The sequence below is a fragment of the Lonchura striata genome, chromosome 7 (assembly GCF_050655825.1).
Source record: "Lonchura striata isolate lonStrDom1 chromosome 7, ASM5065582v1, whole genome shotgun sequence".
In the NCBI taxonomy this organism is placed as follows: Eukaryota; Metazoa; Chordata; class Aves; order Passeriformes; family Estrildidae; genus Lonchura; species Lonchura striata.
Window position 1 is genome coordinate 4,848,888 of NC_140709.1, and position 19,690 is coordinate 4,868,577.

Sequence of the window (19,690 nt, forward strand, 5' to 3'; positions counted from 1 at the left end):
TTTAACTCTGTGGGTGTATGACTCAAACTCTGGAGAGATGCAGAAGCCTTCACAGGGTCCACTTGAAGTCTCTGGGTGTGGGATCTCCTGCTGCCACCAGGAGAAAATGCCTGGTGTGGCCTGAGGTTGAAGACAGGTGTCTTTCTGAAATGGTTAGTACAATAAAATAAGAAAATAGTTTTGGTGAGTGAGAATGAGAGAGATGATGGAGGTGGCACTTTTATACCTGAAGAGAGGAACAAGGACAGCTGGGGCACAGCCTGGTCTGGTGCTCTCAGACCTCACATTGCTCTGGGACCTGCCTGAGCTGTGAAAGGCCCTTAATGTAATAACAAAAATAATAATAAGATGCTTTGGGGAAGCAGATTCATGCTAAACATGGGCAAGGTTCTGTCCTTGCAGCGGGGCAGGGTGGCAATGAGGGGAGTGATGACTGGCAGGTCTATTGATACTTTTCAAGACACGACCGTCTGGGGGCCAAAGGGGTTTTGAAGAGGTAATTTTGGCTTGTCACACATCAGACAGGTATCCAAATCCTTCTTAAATTTCTCCCTTGAATCTGTCTTCTGCATAGCAAAGGACCAGTTAAAGTGTGCAGGAAGATATAGCTATCTTTGGTTGCTCCTTCTCAGGAACCTTTCAGCATTACTTTGGACTCAGTTCATCCTCATTTTTTTTTTATTCAGAAAGGTCTCAAAATATTTTGTTTTTTAATGAAAGTGAAAAGACCATGTTGAAGTTCAGACAGGTGTGCATTAATATTGAGTGACTTGATTTAGATTGACACTTTGAGATGCTTTGGTTAAACTTGGCTCTCTTGCAATAAATATTTTTTTCAATGTTTCAAGGAAATGATGGCAAAAATACTCTATGGAAAATACCTGGAAACTTTACAAGTATCTCTTCTCACAGCTGAGTTACTGAGGTTCATGTCTAAGGGGTCAGATTTAATCTAGGTCTGTACATAGATGATACCTTTGTACCTCCTTCTCTGTGCCAGTACTACCATAATAGTTAGAGCACCAAGGAATTAATCTGTTTAAGTCCATTAAAAAAAAAAAAAAAACACAAAGAAAGAAAGAAAGAAAGAAAAAGTAATATTAAAAAAAAGGTTTATTTCAGCTGGGAGGGCTGCTGCATGTAGCTGGTTGCAGAGGACAGGAGTCTGGAGCTGGAAGCAGGGGCAGAGCAGGATCATTGCAGGGACCAAACTGGTGTGGGTCAGGGCGGAGGGCACAGCAGTGGGGTGAGAGGTGCTGGGCTCACATCACCAGGGATGTGTGATGTACACACATGCCACCTCACCTGTGTGTTGGTCTCCAGGTCTTGCTGGGCCAGCTCTCAAAAAGATAATAACTGGGCCTAAAACACTGACTCATGCTGAAGCTGAAGTTTTAATTGTTTTGTGGTGGCATATGTAAAACTAATAAAGAAGGTGAGTTTTGAGCTTAAAGACAAGCCTCATCATAAGCTCTTGCCCTGCCTTGTAAAGGTAAGACATACAGCTTGCTCTGTGCACAGATGCAGCAGCAAGGCTGGGAGTATTATGCATTAGATGGAGGGTAATGATGCTTTAAGGGAGTGAATATAACATTTTTGAATTTTCACAGCTTTCCTTTTTGCTCTTTGTGGACAGGAAAACAATTAGACCTGCAAAGCTCTGTGTGAGGCTCTGGGATAAAGCGACATATCAAATGCCTTTTCTCATGGGGAGGTTGAAGCCTTGTGGGTAAACTTTTAAATAAACAGAAGATTTATTCACAGTAGTTGGGTGCTCTTGTTCCAAACTGAAGGCATCCTTTTAATAAAAATTATCCAGTTCCTTCTCCCCCATGGGCTCTGAGGGTGTGTGTGCGCAGGGGCGGGCGCAGGGAGCGCGTTCCCTCTGGCTTTGGACGCCTCACAAGTCTTTCTGTGTGTGCCTTAATAGTCCTCTGAGGGAACTGAAGTCTCATTTTGTGTGACTCTGAATTTAAATCCAGGTCACAGAGATGTTAAATAGCAAATGACACATTTACTGTGCCGCCCAGCTGCCTTCTGTAATGTAGCAGGAATGCTTTCTGAGCAGGGACAGTATGCCAATATTAACTTATATGCAGGTTGTTTTATTGTGGAAGGTAATGTTAAAAAATAAGGAAAAAAAAATCAAGGGATGCTGTTCACATTTAAATAGCTACTTATTCCCTTTGCATCTTCTCTCCTGAAGTGCTAATGCACTTCCCTAACTGAAGAATTCATAAAGCATTATTTCTTTTCCATTCAAACCTTTACATTTATATTTATTATTTAAAAAAAAAAATATTCTTAAACCATTCTGGTTTTGAGGTCACCAGAAATCATGTCAATATGCTATTCTAACTCCTGTGCTTAGTTAAAAACTCAAATTACCTCTTCGGTTTCTGGTCCTTTCTGTAATATTCTCTTTTCACAAAAGGCACATACTTTATTTCTCTGGGAGGAAGGTGGTTTGTCAAAGGCTGCTGCATTATTGCAGCCTTACAAGCAAATAATGAACTTGGACACCTGCATTCTGTACAAAAAGGCTTTGATCAGGCAGATGGAGAATGTGCTCCTGGGCATCAAAAAGGCTCATCACAAGATAGAAAAGATAGGGATATTGGGGTATTTGCTATACAGATGTCCTTTCTGGAACAGTACTGCAAAATACATACCCAACCAGCAGCTAAATGGGCTTCTGACCAATAGATGGAGACAAAAAAGTGTTTTTCTTCATTAACCTGCTTTGCTCCTACTGGGAATGTCAATTTACCTGCAGGTCCTTCTCTGGTACTGAGTTTGTTCAAAGCAGGTGTGTAGGTGGGTTAATTTCCTTTTTGTGATTGTTGGTGTTTGGTTTTGGTTTTGGTTGATGGTTTTATTTTTGGTTTTGGTTTTTTTAAGTTTTTTTGTTGTTTATTTTTCCCAGTGAATACTTAGAGGAGGGATTTAGCTCTGCTGGTGTTTCTCAGGTTCCACAGTTGGCTTTCCCTTAATTCATAATGCTGTGGAACAGCTTTTTGGGTTCATGACTTCAGGTTTACTTTAGTTTTGGGACAAGCATGAGCTAATAGTAATTAGGCTTGTCTTCTGTTGTGTTGGTTTTTTTTTGTTTTTGTTTTTTTTTTTCTCTTTGCATATGTCAGTGGTTTTAATTTAAAAGTTAATCTCATATTACAACTTAAACTTTTCTGAATCACTCTGCTTTCTGGGACTATTACTTCAAGATCTAAATTAAAACTTTATTTTTCCAGTCATCAGTTGCATGGGTTCACCTCTTTTGTATTTCTTAGGTGTTCTAATTGCCATGCTTCCAAACCACAAATTTGTTCTCATACCCTTATTAAGCAATGACAATTGTCTTATAAACCTAATGTAGATTAATGTGTACTAAGAAAAAAAAGACAACACAAAAACCCCAAGACCAGTACTGTTCTGCCATCTGTTGATTATGCTTTACCGTGCTGTAGTGAATCACTACCTATTTCTGTTCCTTGAATCTAAATATAATTTCAGTTTACTTCTGATTTCCTGAAACCCCAAATTACTGTGTTTAATTTATAAATTGCTTCTTATATATTCTGCTCATGGCTGGTGAATGTAATTAACATTTTCTTGCAAAAAAACCTGTACCTATAAATATCAAGGCCATGACATACATTATTAATTTAAAAAATGACGAGGGTTGTTGGTTTTGCAAACATATAAATAGCTTTCAAAAAATGTGCCATAAATCTTCACATTTCCTTTCTAATAAGTATAAATGCATTTATTTTATGATTATTAGGAAGGGGATGTAGGAATGCTGCAGTAGTATTTAAGTATCACAAAAGGATCAAGTTAATGAGACCTGGAATTGCTGTTAATGAGACCTGGAATTCCTGAGCAGCCCTTCCCATGCACACAGCTGATTTCAGTCCTGTGTGAAGGAATTTCGCATCAAAATATAATTCCTAACTTAAGATCAAGGCAGTCTGAAAGCTCTATTTTTTCACTGTTAATTACTTCCCCAAACAAACCAGTTTGGATTTCATGTGATCATTGCCCTGTTCACAGGTTGGAGAATAAACCAACTCACATCAAAAAATTTGAGAAAGCAAAGGCAAGAGTATTCTGTGTAAAATGGGTTCTAATCTGACTCCTTGGAGTCACTTTTTGAAAACATCAATTTGCCTGTGGTGCAAGTCAGTTGTTAGCCCTGCTCCTCTTGTTTTGTTGCTCCTGGTTGCTTTGGGTTTTTTGGGATTGTCTTCTTGCCTTTTTTCCCAAGGCTTGGATCCCAGTATCTACAGGAATTCCCTGTCAACCTCCTACTGCTCATTTTTTCATAATTAACTAAAAATGCAAGTTTTAAACACAGATACAATTTTGAGCGTATCAAACAAGCAACAGAAGTCCCTTAAACACAACTAGGCTCTTAATTACCCACTTACTATTGATCATTGATCTCAGGCTTCGTTAACGTGCACCAGCAGCAGCAGATTTTTCTGCTGGGTAAGGATGTAAATTTGGGGGGGATGAAACATTCTCAAGTGTCTGACTTGTTCCTGGAGCTGCATTTTCTTGTTTTCTCCCTAGTAAGGATTTCTGATGTATTTTCTTATTTTCTTGGCTAGATGGCAGATCCTTGAAACCTTTCTTATCTGGCATGCACAAACAAGGTTTTTCTTCAACATGAAATATTCATAGAATAAAACACTTACAAAGATGTTAAAGGACATGGAACATTTAGTCCCAGTCCAAACCTTTCCAACTTCATTTAACCCCATAAGAGTGGAATTCTCCTGGGAGTTACCATAGAGTTATGAGTCAGAAATAAAGTAATAAGCTTCAAAATTGTTGCTCATTTAGCCCTAAAGGCTAAACCCTGCATAAGGAGATTCCTTAAAAATAACTGCAAGTAACCTGACAGGTTTGGATTGAGCAATGCAAAGTTTTAGCTTGTTTTCTAATGTGCTCAACACACAGTTTTCTGAGTATTCATACTAAACTAAATTTGGCCATGAACAGGCCTACATCAACTGGGGATTTGATTAGGACAAGAAAATTAATTGTTACTGGGATTTAGAGTTGATTTGAGCCCACTAAAGAGAGCCCTATATTTCACCTTGATTAAAGAAAAAAATCTAGTCGGGTATTTTACAATTACAGCAAAAGTGACATCATGATTTATTGTGTCAAACCATTCCTTTCTTCTTACAGCACCACAAAGGTCACTGAAAAACGAGGCTGCTGCATAAGATCAAGAAAGAAACTGGTAGTGTGAATAAAAGCCATGAATGTAATTTTTAATTTTCAGTGTCCCTGCTTTTGTGGCTGGGACCCATAGCATTTCACTTGTTTTTTTAAAAAAAAAATCTATATTTATCCACTGCTTTTTTCAAAGAAGTCCAGTTGAACTCCCTGGAGAATGGGCATCAGACTAGGAAAAAGTCTGCAAACTTTTTTGTATGACAGAACCTGATTTGATGGGATTCCTAGTATATTTTTTTTTTTAATGCAATTTTGTGGCAAAAGGAGGGGGGAGAGGTTGCATAGAAGACCTTGCAGTGGCACATGCTGGCACTGCCCTGCACTGTCATGGAAATTGCTTCTAATTCTTCCAACTTGTAGTGTAATTGGAAAGCAGGAAGAAACTAGCCACCTGTGCTAAAAGAATTTGTAAATCCATATATTATTTATAAATTAAGAGTATAAATAGCAGAGGAAATGAATGGCAAGAATGCTGCAGTTGAAGGCACTTGTGCAGGTTGTTTAGTCCTTCTTAAGACCATTAGTAATGTGACTTGGTGATGCAGAATTACAGAAGCCTTTTGATCCTTAAGTAAGAGCCTCACTTTGATTGCTTTTGTACATTTCTAATGGCAAATGTGATTATCTTTAATGTGACAATGCTGTCTTTAGGATGGAGAGCAGCTCAATTTTCTTGCCTCTTTTTTTCAAGCTTCCAGAATGGAACATTTTCCAGGACAGACACTGGAGCATGGTGAGCACATACACCAGGGATCACAGAGGTCAATAGTCATTTTTCAGCTGACTGCAGTGATCTTTGATGTGCTTGGCAATATTTAACCAAGTTTTCAAATGCTGTTGTTCCTGCAGGTCAGGCTCAGAAGCTGCAATGCAGGAAGACTGAAACAAGTCAAATAAACCGATTGTGCTATAAAAACAAGCAATCAGCAAAGTGCTAGAAAATCCCATTTTGGCAAGAAAACATTCCAGCTTTGTTCTTTTGGTGTTATGATGTGATGGAAAGCACTCAGCAGTGCTATAAATTTGTGTTACACGAATGTTTATCTCCAGACCTCTATGCATGTAGTGTATCATTCAAAACACAATCCATGCTCTTTCCTCACACATTAGTTGCTTGGCCTCTTACAGTCTTGGTGTTTTTTATAGGAGGTCTCTGTTTCCTACAGGCTTAGGTGATTCAGATAAATTAAAACAAGCATCTCCACAGACAGTGTTATTTCAGTTCATGTGACATATTCCACTTTACTGAAGATTGCCTGTGGTGCACAAATCTGTTACTTGTGGTAACGAGTTCCTGTGTCCACGACTTTAATCTGTTTTTTAAAAAATGGATTTAAACCACGGTAAAAATGATTTATGGGGTTTACAAAGTCTTTATACTAGTTTAGCAAGATTAATTTAAAATCATGCTAAGTCAAATAACAACTTGTGATAGATAAGGCTGTATTCTTTCCCTATCTTTCTCTTTCACATGTCCCTTGTTCTTATAGTCTCTTATGCCTATGTATATTGCATGACATATTTTGGCATATTTAACAACAAGAACTTCTGAGCTTTTTCCCTGCAAGCTGCAGGAAATGGCCAGATTTTTGAAAGAAGATAGTTACAGTTTGCTGTTGTAAAAACAGTACTTGTACTACCTAAAGCTCATGGAAACTGCCCACATGCCCAGTCAGCTAAATGTCTAGGAAATGTCTCAGTCTTTGAAATCCAGAACACAGTGATTTAATTTATGTTCATGTTTTGATAACTTGCTGAAACCTATCTGACTTCAGCAATATACCATTTGGGAAGGGGAAAAGGTTTGCTCCAAAATATTGCTGAACAAGTCCCGTGACCTGTGGGTGGAAACTTCATATTCAAAGTTCAGACTTGTAGGGATATTTGTACATGGAGTTTGTCTAGTTAGAGCACGTGATGGGAAGAATGTGGTTGTGAGACAGGTAATTATTGAATGGCTCCTAAAATGGAAACAAAGAGAGGGCTATGAAATCATTGTCAATTGAGCATAGCCTGTTCTAGTTAAGCATATTAAAAGGAGGTAATTTTCAAAGAAATCTTAACTTCAAGTAGTTGTATATAGTGATGTCAGTGTTGAAGAGATGTGATTGCACCAGCTTCCAGCCCATGCTGTTCACACCCTGATTGGCTTGGCCCTGAATCCTGCTGCTGTCCCACCTCTGGAGAGCAAGGAGCAGAAGGCCAAGAATATCCTCACATGGCATTTTGGATTCACAAATATTCAGGAGAGAGGCTTTAATTTAGCTCAGCCAGAAGTTCTGGGGACAGGCTCTGCCTCCAGAATCTCACCAGATGAGTGTACCTTGCAGGGGATACCTGGGAGGTGCTTTGTGAGTTTGAGGCACTGTGCAGTCTGTAGGAGTAGGGGATTGGAAGTAGGCAATAGCAAGGATTGTGTAGGGAAAGTGGGAAGGCTGAACAGGTAAAATTGGTAATCTGGCATTACATTAATTGTGTGGCACTGGGGAATAGGATGGATTAGCATCCCTGGATTAGCATTCCTGCCTTTTTTTTTTTTTGGAGTGTCTAAAACCAAGCTGTGAGGCCCTTAGCAAAAATGAACACAATACCTAAACTATCCTCCAAGGAATCAAATACTATTCAAGCAACTACTGAGAAAAAACAAGTTCAGAAAAAAAATCTGTGCAAAATGTAACTATTTTCCAGGCAAAAAAGCCCAAAACAACAAAACAAACAAACTTTTCAAAACTTCTTAAGTGATGCTCCATCTCCAGGCTGTCTGGGTGGGATTCCATATGATCCTAACCTAAATATCAGCATCTGCATGCAGCCAGTGTGTCTCATCTGCCATGCCAGGGAACACTGGATCAATGAAGCTGTAGAGCCCTGAGGAGTGGCTGGCCCATCGTGTTACTCTGCAAATTCCTGTGTCTCCATGTGCTGGATCTCCAGCGGTGATGGATTTTAGGCATCTGGCTCATAAGCAGGCTTATGAGTTCCAACATGGAAATGTAATGTTCTTGTACTGCAGCTTTCTCACCATAACCTCAGCCAGGCATGCTATTTTGGAGCTTATAAACTTTTAACTCCATCTTAATGAGGTTGAGCTTGTAGAAAGTCCCATATAAATAATTTAATAATATGTCTGGATGAAATGGCTGCTATCTAACTGGTAGAATAACAGAAGTGATTAAATTAAATTCAATATACACATTAGCCACTGAACTACACAGCCATAAAAGAATGAAGAGTGTGGTCTAAAGAGTTGTCTCTTGTCCTCCCACAGCTTTATAATTATATCTTCAGGGAAATGCCACAGCTCAGCATTTAACGATCTGCCATCAGAGACATTTATGAGGAGATTTTCAGGGAAGGAGAGAGTTGAAGGTGTCTTTTGTACCAAAAAAAGCAGTCATTGAATACTCTGGCAATCACCTGCTGAAAGAAGCCTCTATCCATATATTTACATATCATCTGAACTTAATAATTCTAAGTTTTTCCTCAAAGAAAATCCACAGCAAGGTCATGATCTCCCAGGAATCATTTGGAAAATAGAGCATAAATCTTGGGCAATGTCAATCTGTCACTGCCCTACAGCAGATTTGTGTGGTTTGAGAGAGAACAGCTGATCAGTTCAGGACACTGATTTTGTTCCATGAGGAGTGGCTCTGGCAAAACCCATCCCCTTTTCAACACTGGCACACAGGGTGCACTGGAAAAGGGGAGATGCTTGCAGTGTAGGAAGCAGTGGAATGAAGTATTCATGAAGAGATAACAGATGGCCCAGAGTAAACAAATGGAAAAACTAGCAAAATACTTTTCCCATTGCCAGACTAAAAATCAAATTGAAATACCCTCAGTAGCTGTAGCTGGTATAGATATGGAGATGTGACTGTTACTTTGAAGGTGGAAACTAAAAGTCTGGATGAAGACTAATGTGTTAAAGGCTCCACACGAGAAACTTCCAACTTAAATACAGATAAGGAAAAGTCCATGTTGTGGCTGTCAGGTGTTTCCTAGACATTTCAAAACACAGCTTTCATAACTCATCTCTTAAAGCAGATCAGATTGTCCAAATGCATTCTGAAATGCAGGAAAAGATCAAGTACCCTTAAGAAGAAAAAGACAAACTTAGACCTGTGAGTGTATTTATTTGAGTCACTGAAATGTTCAATAAGAGTTGAAGAAGTCTCTTTAATTAAGTTGCATGCACTGCTAATCTAGTGAGACAGGGATTTCCAAGGGGATATTGTCAGATTCCCAGTGAGGTGGTAACAACATCCACTGTTTGTCATTTACAGTGCCCATTTATCACTTACATTTATCCTAGCACAGGCGGTCAAAGACATAAATCCCACTCTTCTGTACTTGCAGCAAAAATCAAAATACAGTGTACTATTACATTTTATCAATTTTTAAGGTGTTAGCTCCTTCTGACCTCATTCATGGACTGGAGCCTCACAGAGTAGAGAAGCTGTTTGTGTGAGAGATGCTCTTTTCTTTTGAGCATCCTCTGCTACAGGCCGTGAACAGGAGAGCCCCTCATCACTGCTGGGATTTTGCAAAGAGGGAATTACCAAAAAAAGGTGGTTTAATTTCAAGCTCCATTAGACACAGTGTTTGCCAAATGGAAGAAGACCAAATTGTTTGGAAATCTTGTCCTGAAACCTCTATGTTGGTATTAAAAATCAGAAAGAGTAGGTAGTAATAAATAGAAATCACTTCATGTATCATCTGAATCACTCTTTAAATCACTTTGAATCTTTTAATTTTTATTTTTTCCTTGTGGAAATGTAAAGTACTTACTTTGGGATTATTGATTACATAACTGTAGTACCAGCCTGGGATTTCCAATACTAGATTGTTGAAATCAGTATTTGAATAGCTTGAAAGTAATTAAGCTATGTATAAATGCATATATATGTGTGCATACATAAATTTTCCTTCATTTTTATTTATCCTTCTTTTAAAACATTTCAAATGCATACATAGCACTTTATGATGTGAATATAGCAATTAGGGGAAGAAAATAATATAATTAACAAGGAATAAAGCTGATTTTAATCCAATCTGGTTTTTTTACCATTAATTTTAAGTGTCAAGATTTTATTCCTCCATCTACATACTGAAGTGCTTGTGCTCACACAGAGCTTTTCCCTCAGGATGGTCTATGTTCAAGCCTCTGTGATGCTGATGTGCTCTTCCTCCTGCAAATGTTGATGCTGGGGGTGAGGGCTCCTGCCCAGGCGCTGAGAGCTGGGTCCTGTTGCGTACGTTGAGTGCTGTTTTACAATTCCACATTTATATTCAAATTACAAAGTCATGCTCAAGTTTATGGATTCAGTCAAAGTCATCTGCTTGTTCAATGTCCAGCTGAAGTCTGTGTAGGGGAAGTTGTTGGCAGAGGCTGAACATGAGCCAGCTGTGGCCAAAAGGGCTGATGGCACCTGGCTTACATCAGCAATAGTGTGGCCAGCAGGACCAGGGCAACAGCTGTGCCCCTGTACTGGCCAGTGGCGAGGCCACACTTTGAATCTGGGTCACTTTTGTCCCCTCACAAGAAAAACATTGAAGGGCTGGAGAGAATCCAGAGAAGGGAACAGAGCTGGGGAAGGATCTGGAGCACCAGCAGCAGCTGAGGGAGCTGAGAGGGCTCAGCCAGGAGAAAGTGAGGCCCAGGGGAACCTTACCAGTGTCTATCAGTCTCTAAGCTCCCAGAAAGGAGATTGTAGTGAGGTGAGGTCAGTGTCTTCTCCCAGGTAACAAGGACAGGAGGAAATTACCTCAAGTTGTACTGGAGGAGGCTCAGGTTGGACATTAGGGAAAATTTCTCCTCTGAAAGGTTTTCAGGCACTGGAATGGGGTTCCCAGGGGAGTGGCAGTCACCATCCCTGGAGGTCTATAAAAGGTGTGTAGATGTGGCACTTGGGGACATGGTTCAGCGCTGGGCTTGGCAGTGCTGAAGGAATAGTTGGACTCGATCTTAGATGGCTTTCCAACCTAAATGATTCTATGATTCTTTGTTCAGTAATTAATGTAAGAAATATCTCTCTGAGTGTACTAAGCAGGTTGGGCCTCTGCTCTGATGTATGGGTTCAATTGATCCAGCAGCCAGAGTGATGGATAAGGAGGTGTGTGAACTCATCCCTGCAGGCTGGGCTGACGCCGTTGGCTGCGGCGCGGGCCCCAGTGCCATTTGTGGGTCTGCCAAGGCCAGGAGTAGCTGTCAGACTTCTGAACTTGCATGGCTTTAGTCTCCTTTTTAAAATTTTTCCCCACAAGAGCTATTACCAGAATTGCCAATATAAAAAATACCCTTAGTTTGGAAAATAGCGACCCTGGGGAGGCAATAGTGATGCAGGATCTCCAGCCACAGCCCTATCATGGGGCGAGGGGATGCACTGCCACATGCAAGGTAGACAAGACTAGCAGGACAGTGAAATCGGTTCAATGGATCAGATTTAAGCTGAACCTGATTTTAAATGGGTATACATGTGTGTGCTTGTTTGTTAGGAGACAGGATCAGTTGCCAGAGCCACCCATGGGGGCAGCGCTGGCCGCCCACGTGCAGTGTTGATATGCAGTGCCAGCAGCAGGCTGAGTGTCCTGGAGTGCTGGAGAGTGAATGCCAGCTCGTTTAATCTCTGTCAGCACGGTCCTCCCTCACTTCATCCGCTCAAAAGAAAGTTTTAAAGGACAATTTTAAAGAAATGTTTTTAGGATTAGCTGAAGGAAGTGTGTTCCTGGGTGTCTACTAGCTCTAGCTTAACCCATGGCTCTCCATGTGTGATTTTGGAATCACCTTCCAGCACCAGGGATGAAGCATTTAGTTCTTATTGTGACTGGTAATACAGTGATTGCTCTGTGACTCAGGAGGCAAATAGCTCTGTGAGTGCTGGGCACTGTTGAAAAAATCAGTGTTTACCATGAGGTCAGAAATCTGTAGCTGGAGCCAGATCTGTCCTTGTCTGTCATTTAAATTTTGTATACATACCTTTTGTGTTCAGGTATGTGTATATAGATACTTGTATTCTTCTGTCTCTCTCGGTCTTTCTGTGCATGTATATCAAGGTTAGTAAGGAGAGAAATTGTCATAGTCTCATACAAATAATTTCAAAACAAATATTTTTCCATCTGAGTCTAGCATGAAACAAGCAATTCTCACCACTTTAATACTTAATTTTTTTGAAGATCTGATGGGTCGTTTTGAGGACGTGCTGCATACATTGGCATTTGCATTTGTCAAATCCTTTGGGTGCTGCAGGGAGACAGGAGACTTTTACAGCCAGGAAAGAGCAGCTCCTATAGCCTTTCCTACAGAAGCCTCCTCTCCCATAGCAGTGGTTTCTGCTTCCCAGGGAGCGGAACTCGGCACACACTGCTCGGCTTTATTGCAAAGCACTGCACCAGCTGAAGAAATGGATCCACTCATTCAGGACAAGTAAGCAAATTCAGCTGGCTGATGAAAGGAAGCCTAGACAACGGTGTTCAAACACTCGCTCCCATTTCCTCCCCCCGTCCCCAGATGTCTGGTTTCAGTTTTAAAACATAATAACATTTCATTAAGGAGTCATAGCAACCCCTCACTAATTTGTGAAGAGTACATCGTGAGCTACATTCTGTACTTATCAACATTTGAGTACTTTAGATCTTGTTTCATCTCATTAGTGGATGTTTATGGGACCTGAGGGTTTCAGCACTCTCTGACAGCTGCACCACCACAGAGATGTCATTTCAAAGAGCTGGATATTTAAATTGCTGGTTCTGGAAAAATTTAGCCACGGGATGGCATTTACAGGAAACAGCAAACCAGAAGAATGTGCCGTGTTGGAAGTTGCTTGATGTTAACCTCAGAAACAGTAGAAATTCTGCTCTCCCACTCTGCTCCCCCACTGTACTGGACCAAAGCCTTTTTCCCCTAAATGCTCCAGTTAGGTTCGTGCAGGATTTAATTTGTATGAAAATAAGTGTTCTTTTTCCTCCACAAAATCTATTAAGCAGTGCACCATTTAGTAAACTATCAGTGGCATCTGTTGGAGAGCAGACAAATAAAACACTGATGCACAAGGAGGTAGTTTTTCTGGATTACTGATATGTAGTTTCACAAATTCATGAAAAAAATTCCCATGACACTTGATTTATTTGGAAATAATCCACTAGTCTGCTTTTTGTGGCTTTTTTTCTAGTATTGCTTTTCTTCCCCATCACAATGTAGGGTTTTCTCTGAAATGTACTAACAGATAGGAAAAACAAATGCAAGTGTGAATGAACAGTGTGATGTAAACGATGGAGCAGGAAATGGCATCTTAAATTTGTTTACAGTATGCTGTAAGTCAAAGCATAGGAAACTGCTTTGATAACAAGCAGTTGATAATCATGTTAATTAGGAAATCACAGAAAAAAACCTGTGCCACTTGTGTTATAATTGCTTTATTAACACTGCATAGAAGGTATTCCTTTTTCAAGGATTATTGTGGAATTCACATTCACATGTGCTTTTGCTAACATGGTGGAGATTTTTTTCATTATCAGTGGAGCTTTGGTGGTATCACTGGGAGAAGGTAGCTGCTAGGGTCCTTAAAAATCCCTGCCAGAATGGAAAAGCAATGAAAATCAATATCAGATCTTATCTGAATAAATATTTCTGAATTTTACAGTTTCTACCTGGTAAACTGTGCTTATGGAATAATAACTTTACAAATTGGAAATCTCTTGCCTCATTCATCAAGTGCAAGTACACTCACACTGCATGAGTTCATGACCAATTTTTATGCATGAGTTGCTGGGCGCCTTGTGGTTTTGACGGGAAATGGAAAACTGAGGGCTCTCTGAGGGGACTTGGATTTGAAGGGAAAAAAGGCAATATTTGATTTCAAAAGGCTGAAGTACAGATAGAAGCAGCACCAATGCTTCTCTTCCCTGCTGAACAAGTACCAGCACATCATCCTCCAAGAGCCCGGTGCTGCTGGAGCTGTCAGAGGACACAGCAGCGAGGCCCCAAAACCCTCTGTGAGGCCAAGGCTGCCAGGGATGGGGCAGAGGATGTTCTGCAACTCTGCCATTGGGGCAGCACCAGTGCATGCTGCAGCTGCACCTTTCCTCTCACCCATGTGAATTTTGCAGGTGCTGGATGGTTTTGGAGAGAGTGAATTGCTGCATTTAGTCCACCTCACACTTTCCAGCAGCTAATTCGAGCTGACATGGGTAGTTTTGCTGCAAGGACCATGCTAATTGGGACCAGCCCAACTCAGTACCTGTGTTCCTGCTGGAGTGGCCATGCTTGAGGACCAGGAGCAGCTGAGAGCATCTTCAGGCTCTAGTGCTTGTTCCATTTCATCTGTGTTTCTTGATTCCTCTCTTCATCTGTACTTACACAAGGGTAAAAGCTCTGTTCCTAGAGCTGTCTGGCAGCACAGCTTTCCAGGCTTTGGGTTTTTTTTTAATGTTACTTGTAGCAAAGTGCTTCCCTTTCTGCTGTGCAGAGCTGAATGTCATTCTGCCTCTGGAGCAGAATGGCAGCATCCTCACACACCCACACTTGTTGCCATTCCTGTATCATCCTCGTGGAGACATCCAGCCTATGGGCATTGGAACAGTTGGAGAGATCCACAAGGAACCTTCTCAAATGGAAGCTGAAGGCTGTAGTCCTCTGGCAGGATTTGGGATAAAATGTAATATTTTTTCTCTGATCAAGACATAAACTTGATAGGAACAGCTGTAGCTCTGCCTGCAAGCAAAGCATCTTGTTCCCATTGCGGGCTTTCAGCTTGATGGAGGATCATAAGGAAAGGGGAAATAATGAGGGAAAGGACTAACATTTTAGGGAAGGTTTGTGCACCTCTTCATCTTTAGATTTTTGCCCTGGGTTGCCACAGATTGTCCAATAGCATTTCCTTCCAGAACTGGATAATTCCATCACTCTGACTCCATGGCCTGACATAAATCTTACTTAGGTGATCAGCCCCTCAGAACCAAGGGCAGATGCTTTTCTTTGATTTTTTTAGAGGCAAGAGCATGGATAACCTAAAGGGACCCAATATTAGATTTTGTCTTGAGCTTGTATTGCTTGTTGTCAGGTATTTTCAGTAGTCTAGGGCAAGTTAACAGAGTTACTTCTGGAGAACAAAAGGGCATCAAGGCACTGGAATGGCTGCTTTTAAGGGTTGTTTTCAGGACTTTGGCCAATAGCCTGTGTGTGTGGAGTGTTTGGTCCTGGGCAGCAGCCACTGATTTTGTTATTCATGTTGGCAGTTGTGTCACCTGATGATTCAAAAGGGATTTTCTCCTTCGTCTGTGCTGGCTTCCTTCTGTTCTCAAAATCACACCTCTCTTTCTCACTGTCCTTTCCCTGTGTTTTTTCCTTGCTCTGTCCCTGGTGTGTGCCTTCTGGAATTCATGATGGGTCTGCAGTTCTGTCCAGGGGTTGAGAGGTGGTTCTCAACAGATTCCTGGAGAATCATAGCAGGAATGTGCAGGATGAGCTCCAGATCTATGGTGCTGATGGCTGCTGGGAGGGCAGGGTCTATCCTGCACTTTGAGGTGTCCAGATGGGAGATGCCAATGGGCCATGCTGATAGCCAGCACTCCCCTCCACAGAGAATCCCACTGCTGGACTTCTGCTAGGAAAGATTTATAACCCATTCAAAAGAACTAATAATAATAATAAAAAAAAGTAGGTAAATTTGCCACACTTAAAGCATGACTTCTTATCCATAATCAGATCTTAATCTGCTTTTGCAAAGTCTGCCTTTGTCTGAAGCATTTGTCTTTGGCCATGGTCCATCCAGTGCAGCATCCTGGCTGCCTGGATTTGATTAAGTAGATGACTTACATCTTCTTTACTGTGTAGTGATACTCTGATCTGGACACCAGGTCAGCAGACACTGAGGTGTTTTTTTGGAGTCAGGACATGCACAAATGTGTTGCTGGACTGCTTTAGACAAAGTCCTTTGGTGAGCTGAAAACGAGGAAGGAGCAGGAGTTGCCTCAGGGGCGTGATTGACTGCTCCATTATGAATCAGCTGGAGTGACTGGAGATGTCACAGTGCTGAAGCTGCTCCCTCACCTTGCATTGCAAAAACAGAGGATTTTCAGTTGTTTTATGATTTTACCATGTTGATGCTGAGCAAGGGGAACAGGCACAGATCTCATTTCCTGTTGTTATCAATAGCAGTGACAGTTCATAACTCCCCAGTGAGTTAGATAATACTTTTGTTCATTTTTTACTTTCATATAAATGAACTAAAAGAACTGGCAATAAGCACACAGTAGGCAAGAGCATCCTGATGCACATCATGTGCAAAATTTATGCAGTAGGAAAAACAAGGGAATATTCCAGTTTAAATCCACTCTCTACTTTGATCTGGCTCACCTACATGGCAAAAAATATTTCTTCTAGCTATGTGATAGATGTCACTTTTTATAAAGATATGTGGAAAACCAGTAATTGTTCCAGTCAACGATGGCATTTGTCATATCCCATTTAGTGAACTCAATCTCTTTACTCGTTCACAGTGGTGTTTGTGAAATCCTTGATGTATGACACATTGATTTGTCTGTGTAAAAAGCAGAAATACCTGACACTTGCCACGGAACAAAGTTTCCCAGCAGGTGTACAAGCTGCAGGTCCTTCAGGGCCACATGGTGAAAGTTTCTTTAGCTGCAAAGCAGAGAATGCATGGAGGGCAATAGGGGAGGCTTCATCCTGCCACATCCATCTCAGGAACTGGGAACTGCCAGCACATGCCATGTCTGAGCAAAGCCTCAGTGCTCCCATAGTCCCTTACTCATGGAGAAAACTGTTTATTGAAGGCACTGCCTCTCAGGTTAAAAAAATAAAAAAGAAGCAAAAGAAAAGTGATAATATATAAATGCTGGGATTTTGATCTAATAATATAACTGACTCAATTGATGTTTAATATCTCATTCCATGCTGAACAGAGTCCCCAAACTCATATTGTGTTGCTTATCTAAATAGCAAAATACATTTTCTTCTGGTTTAAAGGTCTAGTAAGTTGATATTAGCTGATTTTTAGATATATGTACTTCATGCTCTGGTGTAAAGAAATTGTATTCTTCCCAGTTCTGTTTGACTGCAGTTCTACAGAGCAATGTTTCTTCTGCTCAGATAATTTTTTTTCCCCTTTAAATGTTTAATCTGGGGATATTTTTTTTTTCCCTTTAAATGATTAACTTGGGGATGTCATTTGACTTCTTTCTCCGTTCAGGGCACCAGTACAAGTCACGCTGTGCAATGCCCATTTAACATGGTATTCTGCTTTCACAAAAAGCTAATGAACATGAGCATTTGGGATTCATTGGAAATGGTCTACTTAATGTGGTGCTTCTGCAGGAGATATAGTCCTTTCCAAAAGTTACTGCTTCTCCAGTCCTTGCAGCTATTCCTGTCAGATACACAGGGGAGCCCTGGCAAGGACATGGAGTACACTGCCTTTTTTTAGTGCCAAAATGACTCTAATCGATCTTATTTATTCTTTACACTAACATTCAACAGGAAGAAAAGCTCCAAATTCAGACTTGTGGCAGCAACTTCATTAGGGTATAAGGAAAAGAGAACTTCAGTGCTTGGGACACTTCTTAAGAGACTTTTCAGAGTATTTCCATGTCAACAGGAGTCTAAATCTGATCTTATTCTTTCTGAAGCCCACAGTGACTTTCCTGTTAAATGCACTGGCTCAGCATTGGTTGTTAATAAAGGAGTGTGATTGTCCTTCATACTAAACCTTTCAGCCCAGATCACTGTAAAAGTGATATTAGTGTGATTAAGAAGATCCAGGCCAAGACAATTTAACTGCTTAATCTTAAAAATGAGATAGCAGAGATTGCAGTGTGAATGCCTGGACTGCAAGATCAGCACAAGAGGTGCTTTAAAAAAAAAAAAAATTGTGAAATTTTCTTGCCAGTCCATGAAAAACATTGGATGAATACATTTGTGCCGCTTATACAGCAAAAACAAGATGCCACATCCCTGGCAGTGTCCAAGGCCAGGCTGCATGGGCTTGGAGTAACCTGGGACAGTGGAAGGTGATGGAACTGGATGGTGTTTAAGGTCTATTCCACCCCAAGCCACTCTGGGATTTTGCCATGCAGACAGACCAAATCATCCTCTGTTAGGAAGTTTTCTGGGACCTTCTCAGAGGGCATTTGGGGGACAGAGGTGTAACTCAGCAGTTGTGTAACTACTGTACCCTAAAAAGGGAGCAGATTGTGGCTGTTCCTCTGCCCCCTGGAACCAATCATTGGTGGAACCAGTAGAGTTTTAGGCTGCAGGGTTTGTTCACCCAGTTCAAATTTCCATCCACTTAGATACCAAAGCTGTGTGCTGCCAGCTCCCTGATGAATCCCTTGTTTTTTAATGTATCAATCTTGGTAATTCCTTTGTGAAGTTAGGAAAAGCACAGAAATTTTAATTGTGACATTAAAAGCTACCTAGATCCTTGTACTGAAATCCAAATGTACCTGTGAGATTTCTAAAAAAAATCTCCTATCACGAAATCTGACAGGGAACTGGATCTGCATCCTTTTCATTACTGACTGCTGCTGTAATGATTCAAGCATCTTTTCCTCATCAGGGACAGTGTATTTATCGTGCTATCCATTAGGGAGATGACTGCTCCTGGAAGAGATGCCAAAATTCCATTGTTTTTGATGTGTGAATGTTCACAGTCACCTGTATAAATAGCGGTAGGCTGCTGGAGAAAACTGTATTGATGCTTTTTGCTTTTGCTTCTGGGATTTGGTTTATTTGTCTTTCATGATCAGTGAGAATTGTTGTAGAAGTGCTTCTCCTGAACAATGCTGTGAGGAGCAGGGGGGCAGTGGGTGAGCACCGGGGTCCTGGGGGGCTGAGCTGTCAGATGGAGCTGATTTCTCTCTGCAGCTGTGAGCTTAACTTAAAAAATATTCAGTGTCTGCACGGGGTTTTATTTCTAGAGCCATAGTTTGAGGCGGAGGAGGGGCAGGGATGTGAGAAGTGCTATCAGTTATTGTTGCCCTGTACCAGAGCAGCAATAGATGCCAATGGGTTTCCGGTGGATAATTCAATGGCAACTTTCTTCTGAGCACTGCAGCCGGGGAGCCTTTGAAAGAAAGAGGTTAAGAGACAAGTAAGTAGGATTGGAGTGCTATTATTACAGCTATTTTTCTTTGCTTCTAATACATGTCATCCTCTTTTATTAGGAGCTGACTGTTGAACCAGGAAAACTGATGCTACAGTGTACAAATGATGGCTAGGCAAGGAAGGATCACTGATAAGTGATCTGTAGTATATTGACCTTTCAGAAAAATTGAATAAAAATACACATGCTTTGAGACTTTCACAAGTAAAAGATCACCTATGTCCTCTCATTGTGCACAAAGAGCATGAGTACCTCTAGCAGTGACATGGAAAACAAAGCCACCACCACCCCACCGTAACCCCCCAGCCACAGGAACGAGG

General features: G+C 41.0%; 1 protein-coding gene across 2 annotated transcripts in view; it reads left to right on the forward strand.

The window, feature by feature from the left end:
* Positions 1-19,690, forward strand: part of LRP1B (LDL receptor related protein 1B) — a 627,450-nt gene that overhangs the window by 95,434 nt on the left and 512,326 nt on the right. The gene's annotated exons all lie outside the window — the stretch shown is intronic.